Below are 13312 nucleotides of genomic sequence, written 5' to 3' on the forward strand. Positions count from 1 at the left end.
ATTTCACTGGCTCAATTCATTGGTCCTTCTGATTTCCTGGGTGACAGGGACTATGCGCCTTACACATTTCTGACACGGAGACCAGAGTCTCAAAGGCAAGGGAGAAAGAAACTAGTATTGAATGTGTTAGGCACTGTTCTGAGTCCTCTCCTAGTTCTATTTCCTCCTCACACACACTGGATGGAACTCAACTGGTAAACTCATTTACAATCTAGTTGTTCCAGTAGAACGTGCCTCTGGCTTACGCATTTCCTGCCCCAATAGAAACCAGTGCAGTAAAGGCAAACACCGCCACTCTGGGTAAAGACGGTACTTCCCCATCCATCATCATGGAAGCTGGACGGGGGGTTGGTTATCTGTATACCCCGGTAAACACAGGAAGCCAACCCATGTTAAGTGCCTGCTACATGCCAGGCATATGCGAGAACCGTCCTCACAACTACATCTGTATGATAGGCCTTACAATCTTCACTGTGCAGGCGAGGAAAATTAAGGCACCAAGCCATTAAGAGACTTGTCCAGGGTATACAACTTGAGAAGCTGGACCAGGGACTCCTCTTTACAGAACTGCTTTCAGGGTAACCTCCATATTCCTGAGAATCAAATGCTTATAGTTCCCACTACAAAAAGCAATTTGAAATAACTTGAACTGTTGGAAAACATCCTGTTCTGAACATTTTGGTCATCTAGAAAGCTCCCTTTGGTCCAATGACTGTACTTGCAACAAGCATTTTTTGGATACTTTTGATGTATCAGGTACGTACTAGACCCGGAGTTGACAAAGAATTTCTGCTTTGAAGGAGTTTTCAGGATAGTGGGAAGATTTGAGTGTTAACAAGTCAATATATTTCAAAACCATCAGTACTACCAATTGTATCGCTAAGACTTATTGACTCCTTAGTGTGTGCCAGACATGGTTCTAAGGTGTATTAATGAATTTAATCCTCACAACATGAGGTAGGTTTTTTTTTTCCCAGATGCCATCGAGTCAGTTCAGCTTATAGTGACCTCACGTGCGTTAGAGTAAAACTGGGCTCCACAGAGTTATTAATGGCTGATTTTTCAGAAGTAGATCGCCAGGCCTTTCTTCTGAGGAGTCTCTGAGTGGACTCGAACCTCCAAACTTTTGGTTAGCAGCCAAGCATGTCAATAGTTTGTACCATCCGGGGACAAGGTATGTATTATCATCCTTATTTTATAGATGAGGATCTGAAACACAAAGAGGTCCAGTAACTTGCCGAAGGTATCACACTTGTAAGTAGCAGAGAAGGATGTGGACCTGATCATCTGATTCCAGAGTCCTTGCCCTTGACCCCTTGCCGTATTGCCTTGTTAGGTCTGTAACTGAGATGAAGCATAATGTAAGGAGGGAGAGGAGAGCCAGCTGCGGACGTTCAGGATGGCTTCAGAAGGAAATGAGCAAAGACTGAGTGAAGGAGATTGTGCCTGGACTTTTGATTGCCTTGCTAATGGTGCCCCTGTCTTCCCTTCAATCATCCATCCTTGAGGCGTATCATTCTGAGCATAAGTTCTCACCTTTCATTATTAACAATATAAATGGAAAAATACAGGCACAAGGAATAACTATCAACTAAGGCTAAGAAAAACACTTCTTCTAAGTGCCACGTTTTCATTTCACCCACAATGTGATCTTGTTTTGACATCACATAATTCTTCTGAAAATGTCTTAAAATAAAAAATCAAATCTCTTAGGTGGATGACAGTTCAAATTAGTTGAAGCTTCTTCTTATGCTTAACCAATGTTCACTTTGAGTTTGACACCTAGAAAAAGGAAGGGATCATATCTGCTTTATAAATCTTTACTCCCAGAGGTCATTTTATGCACCGTATTAAAATACATTTGTGAGTCTGCAATTCGTCAATAGTTGCATGTTAACAGGCTCATGATGGGGGCATAAAGCAGATGTGTGCTCAGCAACTTTATGTCTATCGTTCACTATCTTTCCTATCTAAATTCTACTAATTTTACCTCCTTGTCTTCTGTCCAAGATTCCTGCCACAGAAGAAATTCTCTGATTTTTTTTTTTTTTTTTTAACTATAAAAGACTAACAGAGTTTGACTGGCTTACTTAAAGAATGTTTAACAGCCCCTGGACGCTCGGTTAGCCCAAAACTAAAACCATTCCTGAAGCCAGCTCTTCAGACAAAGATTAGACTGGACTATGGGCCATAAGGAAACCCTAGTGGTGTAGTGGTTCAGTGCTATGGCTGCTAACCAAAAGGTTGGCAGTTCGAATCCACCAGGAGCTCCTCAAAAATTCTATGGGGCGGTTCTATTCTGTCCTATAGGGTCGCTATGGGTTGGAATCGACTCAACGGCAACGGGTAATGGGACATAAAATGATACTCATGAAGAGCGTGCTTCTTAGCTCAAGTAGATACATGAGACTAAATGCGCAGCTCCTGTCCAGAGGTGAGATGAGAAGGCAGAGGGGGTCAGGAGCTGGTTGAATGGACACGGGAAATCCAGGGTGGAAAGGAAGAGTGTGCTGTCACAGTATAGGGAGAGAGACTAGGGTCACGAAACAATATATGCATAAAGTTTTGTATGAGAGACTAACTTGAATTATAAACTTTCACTTAAAGCACAACAGTTTTTAAAAAAAAAAAAAAAAGAAGAAGAATGTTTAACAGTACTTTTTCATCAGTGACTCCCCCATTCCAGCTGCGGGAAGATGGAACTTGGTCCTTTACTACACTGTTTTCAAGTAATCCGTTAGTTTTCTCTTTAGAAGGAGAAACTCAAAGGAAAACACTCAAGTTCCTGTATTGTAACCTGTGATTTTTTTAAATTAACACGGAAGGACAAAAGGAGCATGGGAAAGAGAATACATATTTTATGGAAAGAAGTCAGTTGCATCGATGACAAGTCTCCTTACTTGCTCTTTTTTTTTTTCTTCTTCTTCTCTTTGGAGACAGTTTAACCAACCACAGCTTGTTGCCGACCACCACCAAGGCATTTCTGGGTTCTTCCCAGTAATTCTCTGCTTATTTGGGTTTTTCTCAAAGATGAAGCCATCAGAGCCATTTGTTGTACCTTATTTAGCAGGACCAGATGAAAATATGAGCCTCAGTGCGGTAAGTTAACAAACACGTTCATCTTGGATCTAAGTCTAGTTAAAACTCATCTCAAGAGTCTTGGCTAGGAGCAAAAAAAATCCGGATTTTTATAATCTCAGATGAGAACAAAAAGGCCTTAAGGATTTCCCTGTATTTGGTGCCGTTGTTGTTAGGTGCCGTCGAGTCGGTTCTGCCTCATAGGGACCCTATGTACCACCATGTAAAACCATAAACTCTTCAAATACAACAGAAATGGAGTGGGTGCATAACAGCCATAACTAATCGTTCCGTTGTACAAGAACAGTACTTCCAGACTTTGGAAGTATCATTAATCTAAAATCAAGTTATCCCTAGTTATGAGTACAAATCTTGAAATATAAGATTTGAAAAAAAAAGTTAGTGAAAAGGTATGTGAAAAATCCTCGGAAGTTCTTTCCCTCTTTATTTATAAAGCTTAAAGCTGTTTTTATAACTTTTAGTTACTTTATAGTAGGTGCAGTGGTGAAGCATTTGCCTGCTAACCAAAAGGTCGGCAGTTGGAATCCACCAGCTGATGGTTGGAAACCCTACAGGGCAGTTCTACTCTGTCCTATAGGGTCACTATGAGTCAGAATTGACTCAACAGCAATGGGTTTGGTTTTGGTTTGTAATCCTAAGAAATCTCTCAGTGTAATGGTTCTCAAAGAGTGGTCCCTGGACCAGCATCAGCATCGCCTGGAACTTGTTAGAAATGTAAATTCTCAGGCCTCCCCCAGAACTACTGGATCTGAATGGCTAATGAACCATCCCCCCAGGTGAATCTGATCTATGCTAAAGTTTGAGAACCACTGCTTTAAACCATCAAGCAATAACAAGAGAAAGAACTATATTGGTTCATTCTCTTTAGGAAAAAAGATTTCATGACGTCAGTTTTACAGGCTGGTTACTCAGCAAGTGGAGCATGAGAGTCTTATCTCCCGTTGCCCTTCTTTCCCAGCCATGATCCAAATTCCCCTTATCCCACCAAGGAAACTGCCCCCTAAGCCAATCCACTGTTTTTCTCACCGTAAACACAAGGACAGGCAATCTGGAATGTCCTTAGGTGTAAACTGGTGTATCTGGGAAGTATCACTGGGCTGGATTTAGACTCCCAAGAGTGTCACGAAAAAACTGGTCTGGGGTACAGCTTTTCCCAGTTCAGTAGCAACATCGAAAAGCCGTGAAGAGAGAGAATAAAGTTCTACCAAACCGCCCGAAGACTTAGGTAAAACTCTACCCTAGGAACTCAAGGAGTGAGGGCACAGATAACGTCAAAACAAAGGACATACTCACAGGCTCAGTAAATCAGTGGATTATTTCTGTGATCTGCAAATGCCAAGAGAACAGGGATTAGAGAGGGTTTACTGCCACCACATTTATGTCATCTTCTATCCACTCTACAGAGTCCCTGGATGGTGCAAAGAGTTAACATGCTCAGCTACCATTTGAAAGGTTGAAGGTTCAAGTCCACCCAAGGTGCCTTGGAAGAAAGGCCTGGCAATCTACTTCTGAAAAATCAACTATTGAAAACCCTGTGGAGCACAGTTCTACTCTGACACACATACGGTTATCATGAGTAAGAATCGACTCCACAGCAACTGGTTTTGTTTTATCCACTATACATTCCCTTTATGGAAACTGAAATAATCATACTACTGATGAGTTCGGATAATTTGCTAACGCAACCAGTGTTCCATGGGAAATTATAACCAAAACTGACTTAAGCAAGAGAGTTTCTAAGCAGTTTCTCATGGTTCCTCTATAAACCAAAAACCAAACCCATTGTGGTCAAGTTGATTCTGACTCATGGCAACCCCATGTGACAGAGTAGAACTGCTCCATAGTGTTTTCTTGGCTGTAATCTTTATGGAAGCAGATCACCAGGACTTTCTTCCACTGTACCACTGGGGGGATTCAAATTGCCAACTTTTAGGTGAGTAAAACCAAACTTGTCATCGAGTCGATTCTGACACATAGCAATTCTATAGGATAGAGTAGAACTGTCCCAGAGGGTTTACAAGGAGCTACTGGTGGATTCAAATTGACTTCTTGGTTAGCAGCCGTAGCTCACTGTAGCACGTAACCCCTGCACCACCAGGGCTCCTTAGGTTAGTAGCTGAGTGCAAATGGTTCCTCTACAGCAGCCCAATAAATTAAGACCCAGAATGTAGGAGAGTGGAAGATAAACTCATATAGATTTCCTTGAAACACTCAGTCTCAAACTGATCATCTGTTCTATATTTGCCTGATCTCCCAGATGGTGTCTTTGTTATCTACAGACTCACATACTGGTATGAATCAAACCAGGGCTTCGAACTGTTTCGGTCATGGCCAAGAAAGCGAAACCTGAACAGACTCGAATTTTTTCAGTTTGGGGGAACCAAAACAACAACTGGAACAGGAAAAATTACAGGTGAAAGCCCTGCTAGAAACTTAATCTCCCTCTTAGAAAACAAGGGCAGTGTATGTGTTGCCTAGCAAGCAAATCTCTTGCCTGTGGGACTTTGAGCAGAGCTAAAAACAGCTGCACCACACTCAAAGATGGCGGCCAACCTAGCCACTTTGAATATGCGTCCCTCTCCACAGTCCTGCCTATAATCCGATCTCCCACAAGGCTCCTGAAAGGGCTCACTCTGCCTCTTCCGAGACTCCCATTCTAGAGCTTTGACCTGTAATTTTTCCCGTTCTGGTTGTCGTTATGGTTCACCCCAATTTAAAAATTTTACGTCTCTTCCGATTTTGTTTCCTCAGTCATGACTTAACCAGTTCAAACCGGTTCAAAGCCCTGGATCAAACACAGGTGAAGATTGTCAGGTTATTTCAAGAGTGAAACATCTTTTTAAACCTAGTGTACTTCTGACTTTAAAGGAAAGTACGTTATTTTAAGTCTCACAGGCATCAGCACCAAGCAGCCCTGGATTGCCCCGGGGGAATACCATTAAGAGTGAAAGATTAATTTCGGCCATTATGGCCTCTTTTCCCAATCTCAGTAGCTTATGTCGATCAAATTATATTTTAAAATTTTGAAAAGCAGGTAATTCAACTAAGAGCAATAGCTGCCGTTTTTTTCACACCACCTGAAACCGGTTGCGTGGAGCCCATTCTGACTCATAGCGACCCTATAGGACAGAGGAGAGCCGCCCCACGGAGTTTCCAAGGAGCGCCTGGTGGATGCCAACTACCGACCTTTTGGTTAGCAGCTGTAGCACTTAGCCACTCTGCCCCCATGTTATGACTGTCATCTTTCCGGTTTGTTTCCTTAGATTTCAGCTTTCCATTGCTTTCCACTGTATTGTCAGAAAATCATGCAAAGTACCAAATTGGACCCACTATGGCAGTGGGCCAAGCACTGTGTTCTGGAATTAATACGTCACCTCGATCGTGGATGTGTCAGAATCACCTGATGCATTTCACTTCCGGTGTTTTGCTTTTGGTTTTTTTTCACTTCCTGGTGTTTTCGTCCTCACACTCTCCCCATTTCATCTTACAGATCACAAAAGACATCTTTCCTGTTTGGACTTCCTCTTACTTGGCCGTGCTCTTCCCTGTGTTTATCCTCACTGATTACGTCCGCTACAAGCCAGTCATCATTTTACAAGGGGTTAGCTTCATCGTTACCTGGCTGCTGCTCATATTTGGTCAAGGATTACAAGCCATGCAGGTGCTGGAATTCTTCTACGGGTTGGTCTCTGCCACTGAGGTGGCCTACTGTGCCTATATATACAGTGTGGTCAGCCCAGAGCATTAGCAGAAAGTGAGTGGCTACTGTAGGAGCGCGTCTCTGGTGGCCTACACAGCAGCCTCCGTGCTGGCCCAACTCTTGGTATCCCTGGTGAACCTCTCCTATATCTACCTCAACTTTATATCCTTGGCTTCTGTCCCCGTGGCCTGCCTTTTCTTGCTTTTTCTACCAATGCCTAAGAAGAGCATGTTTTTTCATGCTAAATCCTGCAAAGAAGTTGCTCAAAACCTACCAGGAGAGGATGCTGAATTAGAGGAGCCTCATCAGGATCATGAACCAGTCCACCTAGAATTACTCACCATTTCTGGAAATCTGGATGCCCACCAGCTGAGTAGCCCAAAGCTAACATGTGGTTTTGAGAGTTTTTGTGCAGTGGTTCCAAGATCTGAAGGGGTGCTACTCCTCAAAGCGTCTTTTTTACTGGTCCCGTTGGTGGCCTTTCTCTACAGCAGGTTTTAACCAGGTTTTGAACTATATTCAAATCTTGTGGGATTATAAGTCACCACCCCAAATTTCTACAATATGTAAACAGACCAGTAGAAGCCCTTTCAACCTTTGGGGGTAGGTATACAAGGCTTTATCCTATTGATGTGCAGAAAATGTGTTACACTCTGAGTTACCCTCTCCATGTAGCTAAGATACTCCATGGTAGAAAATTAGACCTGTTTGGAAGTAACTTTAATCAATGAAAAGTAAGACAGTAAGAACTGGTATTATGAGACCTAAGCTAGGATAGAGTCCCTGGGTAATGCAAATGGTGAATGTGCTCTACTGCTGACAGGTTGGATCCACACTTCTGGCTTTTCTTGAAGAATCCAGCCCTCTGGTAACATGGGCCAGCATTCAGATGGGGTTTGCATATTCCAGTTTAAGCCAGTCCCCCCTGCCCTACATCCTTCATTGGGTTTGTCCCAGGTCCTCATAGGCAAATGAGTTTGTAACCCCTGCTTTAAACCTTAGAATAGACTTGAATCAAAACCCTTCCCTTCCTATAATCTTCTAGTCAATCGAATATTTAAACTGTGGGCTGTAAACTGTTCATACAGAATGGGCAAACTGGCCCATGGGACTCCACAGCTAAGAATAGTTTTTACATTTTTAAGGCGTTGTAAAAAAATAAAATAAAAAGAATACCTAACAAGGGTTTAAAAAAAAAAAAAAAAAAGCCAAATAAATAACAAAAAAAGAAGGATATATGGCCCACGAACCCAGAATAATTACTAATTGACCCTTTACAGAACATAAATCTTGAAATCAATTTAGTGGGTTGCTAACTAGCCTTTTTTTTTCTATACAAGTGGTTTATTTATGTAAACCCTTCAGGTGAGGGTACATGGATATCAAGCAGAGATCTTACAGCATTTTTAAATCAAAGAATAGAATAATTCTTCTAATAATAGAAGAAAGAAGAGAAGAGAGAGCATATTAGCTTGTCAGGATAAGTTTTATTTTCTGAAAATTCTGTTCACACACACATACATATGGACTGGTTGAGTTTTTTTTTTTTTTTCCCCTCTTGGACTATGGTCAAAGAAGTTTGATATCTACTACTCTAGAATCTACCTCATCATCCCAAGACAACTTGAATAATATATTTGTATCTTTCCTAACTCTACTAACAGAGGTTTGCCAAATTTGTTACCTTCTGGATAAGATTATTTTCTACACCCAGTTTCCCCATTGCCTACCATATCCAGAATCTACTGGAATAATAGTTAACTCCGGATTGGATTCTTAAACCACCTCCCATCCTGTCTTCTCTCCACAGCCTATTTATTTTACTGTTCTGTATAATTTCCTTTTTTGGCCTTTCATGCGTATTATACTTTCATTCAATAGTCATTAGTAAGAACAAGGATACAGTGTCCCTTAACAAGTAATCCTTGATTATGGTGACAATGGCAGCAGAGGACAGAGAACTACGAAAAGGGGAAAGACAAGGTGTGCTGGAGTCAGTATGGTATCAGGTGGGATGGGGGGATATGTGTGTACCTGAGTTTTTATTGCTTTCTCTTGAGTTGTCCAGCGAGTGTCTATTTAGTTCTTACTTACTTACACATGGATTTCTGATGCTGCATTTTGTGCAATATGAAAAAACCAGGGAGACGTAGGGACCTAGAGAAGCCCCCCACAAGGTCTCTGGGAATTGAGGTTTTCCACTACTGGATTTACCCTTTGACCCCCTCCTGGGCTTTCTACTTTGGCAAAACTTCCCTCCCAGCTGAGAAGCTACAGAATGATTGGGTTTTTAGAGGCCTGTCCATACACACTTCGTTTTTTCCAGACCATACTTTGTGGAATTTGAAACATTTCCCCAAAGGAACTGAGGTGTGGGGAGGAAGGGAGAGGTGGGCTGATGCAAACATCTGTGCTCTAAAGATAGAAGGGCAGAGCCTCAAGTCAGCTCTGAAGTTCACCCAACAATGCACACGTATTTTCCTGACATAACAATACTTTCACATCAAATGAGACTTTGAAGATATTTATTTTGAAGTTGGGGTGTTCCACACTTAGATATTTATTGACTATTTCAGACCCCATTGTTGAGCAAATTTTCTCCTCATTTTCCTTTATGAAAAGTCCAGTTTGATTTCTAGAAACTTTCTCTAAGATTAAGAAGGTTAAATTTATTTCCTCTCTAAGTACTTGTTTCTGGGGAGGAAGGGAGAAAAAAAAAAACCACCTCTCCAGATAATGTGTGCTTACAGCATGTGTAAAAAAAGGTAAATGTTTCATAAAAGTCATTTTTTAAAGGCCCTTTAAACACAAATCCTCTTTTGTCTCTTTGTGATAAGAAGAACTCTAATCAGTGTCAAATTTGTTGGCAAAACCATGAGTGATGGGATTGGTTTGTTGGCCCAAGGTCTCACATAAATTAAAAGAAAGCTGGGAGTATAGTGAGAAATCTGACAACAATCGACTACTCAGCTCACAGCACATTGTAGAAACACGATATGAGTACGTCTATCTAATGCACATTATAACATGGACACCTCCTAGGAATATGTCTTTTGGCCACGTGTGCTCCCAAGCACTTGAGTAGAGCTAGGTCAGGGTTTGGGTCTAGGTTTCTGAACCACAACAGTCTTGCTGTTTTGGGATGGATAATTCTTTGTGTGCATTGTAAGACGTTTAGCAGCATCCTTGACTCTTCTACTCACTAGATGCCGGTAGAATCTCCCTCCCCTAGTCATGACAACCGAAAATATCTTCAACATTGCCGAATGTCCCTTGGGAGGCAAAAAAACTTCCCTGGTTGAGAACCACTGTGTTAGAATTAGGGTTAGATTTGGGTTAAGATCAGAGCTCTTTACAATTCTTATTACACTGTATTAAAACTAAGAATTTGCTTATCTAATTTTTGCACTTGTTGTTAGATGCTGTCAAGTCAGTTCCCACTCATAGCAACCCTACGTACAACAGAATGGAACGCTGCCCGGTCCTGTGCCTGTTGCTACGTTTGAGCCCATTGTTGCAGCCCCTGTGTCAATTCATCTCATTAAGGGTTTTCCTCTTATTCACTGACCCTCTACTTTACCAAGCATGATGTCCTTCTTCGGGGGCTGGTCCCTCCTGATAACATGTCCAGACTACGTGAGACGAAGTCTTGCCATCCTCACTTCTAAGGAACATTCTGACTGTATTTCTTCCAAGACAGATTTGTTCGTTCTTCTGGCAGTCTATGGTATATTTAATATTCTATGCCAACACCATAATTCAAAGGAATCAATTCTTCTTCGGTCTTCCTTATCCATTGTCCAGCTTTCGCATACATATGATGCGACTGAAAATACCATAGCTTGGGTCAAGGGCACCTTAGTCCTCAAAGTGACATCTTTACTTTTCAACACTTTAAAGAGGTCTTTTGCAGCAGATTTGCCCAGAGCAATATGTCATTTGATTTCTTGACTACCGTGTGTAGTGGGTGTTGATGATGGTTCCAAGTAAGATGAAATCCTTGACAACGTCAGTCTTTTTTCCATTTATCATGGCTTATTGGGCCATGTGTGAGGATTTTTGTTTTCTTTATGTTGAGGTGTGATCCATACTGAAGGCTGTGGTCTTTGATCTTCATCAGTAAGTGCTTCACGTCCTCTTCACTTTCAGCAAGCGAGGTTGTGTCATCTGTATATCACAGGTTATTAATAGAGTCTTCCTTCAATCCTAATGCCGCCTTCTTCATCTAGTCCAGCTTCTCAGATTATTTGCTCAGCATACAGATTGAATAAGCACGGTGAAAGGATACAACCCTGATGCACACCTTTCCTGATTTTAAACCATGCAGTATCCCCTTGTTCGTTCGAACTAGGCTATGTTATTTTCAAGAGCAAGGACCCCACGTTTACCATCATATTTTCCTGCAGAGAAGCTCAAAAATGTCTGATGGTGAATGAATGAATGAACAAATAATGATCAAACAAATAAATGGGGAAGAAGTGGGTAAAAAGAATTCTAGTATCTGTCAGAGATCTTGAGGAAACTGAAAATGATGTTACGCAGAGAAAAGGGAGAAGACGGAAGCCATCCTAGCTAGTAGTTGTTGTTATTAGCTGCCGTCACATTGCTCCTGACTCATGAGGGCTCCATGTGCAACGGAACAAAACCCTGCCTAGTCCTGCACCATTCCCATGATTAGATTGCAGATCAGACCATCGTGATCCATAGGGTTTTCACTGGCTGATTTTGCAAGTAGATCAGCAGGTGGTGGCTGCACATGAGGTGCACTGGCCTAGGGATTGAGTCCCAGTCTCCCATAAAGAAGGGAAGAACCACTGAATCACCAGTGCAAACATCAGCAATATGGCGTGTAGAAAGGGTATGGTAGAAAGAGTTGGCACTATAGGTCAGGAAACTCTAGACTGATGAATTTGGGCACCCACTCCAGTTTTCTGAGCCCAAGTTTCATCATCCCCAAAGAGGAAAGAAAAAAATGGCCTCCACTGGCCGTTTCCATTCCATGAACTATGGAAACCCAAACTCAGAGGGGTTATTAGAAACTTTAATAGAAAAAGATGTGTACAGTTTACAAAGCTGGATCAAGTGACTTTTCATTCAACCAAAGTTCACAATAAGTCAGCATTTTTTACCATTGCCTGGAAATAGTTCAGTGTTCATATAATGTGACTTTCTTACACATGGAATAAGAATATGTAATAGGTGCTGATTCCTTTCTTTGTAGGGGTCATGGCGGCCTTCACAGTGGGCTGCGTGAAAGTCAGCTGGGACCTTCTAGGGGAGCTGGCACTAGGGGTCTTCTCGGCAGCAGATGCGGGCTCTCTATTTCTCATGCATTTCACAACTAATATTTGGGTGTGCTATGCGGGTCTTCTGATACTCAACTCAAGTTACATGCTTCTTATAACCATAGTAACATAAGTATTATCATTTCTTTCAACTTTCTAAGACTGAAGCAAGCAAATACTTTTTTTTTTTTTTAACTCTTTCAGGTTTACTGAATAGCATTTTGCAATGTTATATTTAATGTTTTATACAGAACGCAGTGGAACTAACTACGTCGTTGTTGTTGTGTGCCATTGAGTCGATTCTGTATAGAGGACCCTATAGGGCAGAATAGAACTGACCCATAGGGTTTCCTAGGCTGAAATCTTTACGGTTTTGATTTTGTTTTATTTAGTGATATAAATAGTAAGATGTAAGTCTATATAATTTTGACTAACTTTATTTTTCACCCCCAATTTTCCCTGACAGCTTGAATAATTACAGGACATCAACTTCTTTTTGAAATAATTTATCAACTATATTCGGTGCAGCTATAGAAGTGGAGCTGCTCTGTAAAACTACATGTAAAGATAATAAACACTGTATCATAATAAACACTAGTTTTACTCTGTCCTATAGGGTCGCTATGAGTCAGAATTGACTCGATGGCACAAGGTTTGGTTTGGTTTGGTTTTGACTGGATTAGGGGCCCTGGTGGTGCAGTGGTTAAGAGGCTGTCTGCTAACCAAAAGATCGGCAGCTCAAATCTACCAGCTGCTCCTTGGAAACCCTGTGGGGCAGTTCTACTGTGTCCTATAGGGTCACTATGAGTCGGAGTCAACTCAATGGCACCAGGTTTGGTTTGGTTTGGGTGACTGGATTAGGGTGATCTATCTCTATTTTATCTGCTTGCCAGAAGAAAATGGAATCACCTCAAGATGACATCATCCAGCACCTCTAAGTTTTTTTCATACATAATGTCTGCATCCAATCAAAAATAATCAGGTATGCTGTGAAAAGATGAGAAAATGATATAAATAAGTAAAAGGAAAAAAGAGAAAATAGATGCTAATTCATCATTGATTCAGATATTATAGTGATCTCTTAAAATAATTAATAAAATAAAATATAATGGCTTTAAAGATAATTATTATTCATATGGACAGGTAAATAGATGAAAAAAATGAAGAATTTCACCAAAGAATTTAAATTTATAAAGATCTATAAGAAGAATAAATTAGAAATTCATAA

At 41.1% G+C, this 13312-nt stretch overlaps 1 pseudogene; it reads left to right on the forward strand.

Moving 5' to 3' along the window:
• The first annotated feature begins 952 nt into the window (after positions 1-952).
• Positions 953-12217, forward strand: LOC101357832 (thiamine transporter 2-like; annotated as a pseudogene).
• Positions 12218-13312: the final 1095 nt, after the last annotated feature.

This window comes from Trichechus manatus, unplaced genomic scaffold, assembly GCF_000243295.1.
Source record: "Trichechus manatus latirostris isolate Lorelei unplaced genomic scaffold, TriManLat1.0 scaffold00147, whole genome shotgun sequence".
Lineage (NCBI taxonomy): Eukaryota > Metazoa > Chordata > Mammalia > Sirenia > Trichechidae > Trichechus > Trichechus manatus.